General features: G+C 33.2%; 1 non-coding gene across 1 annotated transcript; it reads right to left on the reverse strand.

The window, feature by feature from the left end:
- Positions 1-1085: 1085 nt before the first annotated feature.
- Positions 1086-1188, reverse strand: LOC131505854 (U6 spliceosomal RNA). Its single transcript, XR_009258615.1, has one exon. It is a non-coding gene; the product is annotated as a U6 spliceosomal RNA (small nuclear RNA).
- Positions 1189-2090: the final 902 nt, after the last annotated feature.

Below are 2090 nucleotides of genomic sequence, written 5' to 3' on the forward strand. Positions count from 1 at the left end.
TCCTCCTCTCTCTGCCCGCTGCCCCCCCCCCCACCATGTTCATGTTCTGTCTCTCTCTGTCCCTCAATAATAAATAAATGTTAAAAAAATTAAAAAATAAATTGATGGTCATATACAGAATGGTCAAGGGCAACAACTATCAGCATATGTAAACCAAAATAAAAAAATAGATGGAAAAAAAAAACCTAGATCTATAAGTGCATTAATGAGATATGTAAGTGCAGGAATAAAGGGGTCATTTATCCTCAATAGCGAAGCCACAGCATTGCACATTTATGCTTTACTTAACTGCACAGGAAGTTTTGTGTTGAAAGGGCTTTGGGGAAAAAAATTCTTGTATCAACTTTGAATTAATATTTATATTCTTATTTTTTGCAGCATACTTGAAAAATGAATTTTTCATTAACATTAATCCAGACTACTTAGAGCAATTGCTAACTTGATATATACTATATTTTGTCTTTTGAAATGTGTCTTTCCTAGGACACTTATTTTGTTTAGTACCTTAAAACAATTCTATTCTTTCTTTTTGCCATTCACCAACCTGTTTTAATCAGCTTAATTTGTCCTAATTCTGATTGTATCTGAATGTCTCAAGACTACATAACTTCCCTTTGCAACAGCATATGCTTATAAAAAAGGAACTCCTTGCCATGTAGTTTCAAAAGAAGAAAACATTTACTGTACTAGACCTTACAGTAAGAACATATGTCAAATTGTTTGGATGTAAAACATCAGGTTTTTAAATCTTTTTTTTAAAAGAATGCATACTAAATCTCTCAATTCCATAAGTAGGTGGTTGTTCTTGAGTTTTCTTTTCTCAATAGTTTAAAAGAACATTTGAGCAAAGATCCAGATACAACCAATTTAACCGTGATTGCTTGAAATGATTTCATTCTTTCTGCACATCTCTGGTTATACATGATGTTGCTGATCCTTGATGTTCCATTGTGAAGATATGGATCAATGCTTTAAGAAATGCAATGTGATAAAAATGTGAAAAAAGGAATAATTTAAACAATATGCTTCCATCAAGGCAAACATGGTGTGTGTGTATGCACATATATATGAGTTTATAATGTATTAATAAATGATTATTCAAATTACTTTTTTGTGTCATCTTTGCACAGAGGCTATGCTAATCTCTGAATCATTTAATTTTAGAGTATGTGCTGCCAAAGCAAGTACCATTGAAATTAATTTTTAAATTAGGAAGGATACTATAAGTTGGAAAAATAAATGAATGTAAAATTCACTGAAAACATTATAGAAATAGAACAGAAAGTCTTAAGACCTGAACTGACCTCTGTCAATGATTTAAAAATCAGTAGCTTCACTGAAGTTCTTTCTTCTGAGTTCCAACAATATATCCACTGTCACTGGATATACCACGTAAGGCTCAAAATAAATTTGTAAGAAACTACAAATCTTTCATACTTTATTACACATAGCCCCTGCTTACTCCTCATAATAACCTTTAACAACTTTAGTTCTCAAGGGATCATCTATCTCATTATTTTGCACACCTTAAGCTATAGACCTAGTCAGTCATTCCTCAGTCCACGGAAATTAGTCCAGAAGATAGACACCTGGCTCAAAGAGATCCAGTAAGATCCTCCTCGATACGTTTATTTTAATTGGGGTTTCTTCCTCTGTGATCATCATCTCCAAATTACAGGCAGCCGTATTGTCATCCATTATTGGGAACTGTTTGCGAATTAGGCTATGCAAATAAATCAGATCCAAGATATGTAGAAGGAGAAATAGCAACTTGAAGATACTAGTTCTAGCAGTGACCATAGTCTGATTAAGTCTTGAAAATATCAGAGAAATGGATCAATTGATTATGTTTAAAGTGAGGTCTATCTCTTGCAACTGAGAAAATCACATCGTTACCACTCACTGTTACCCACAAACTTATTCCTCCCTCTTCATTAATAATGGGGTGTGATGTTACCATCTTTGTTTTCCCTACTAACCTCTGGTTTGACCTTGGACAGACTTTGAGTATAAAGTTTTTCATCTGTTAAAAGGAAAATACAATATTATATTCCAGCATTGTTTTGAGGGTAAAATGAATCCACTGCCTG

Source organism: Neofelis nebulosa, chromosome 2 (assembly GCF_028018385.1).
Source record: "Neofelis nebulosa isolate mNeoNeb1 chromosome 2, mNeoNeb1.pri, whole genome shotgun sequence".
Taxonomy (NCBI): Eukaryota; Metazoa; Chordata; class Mammalia; order Carnivora; family Felidae; genus Neofelis; species Neofelis nebulosa.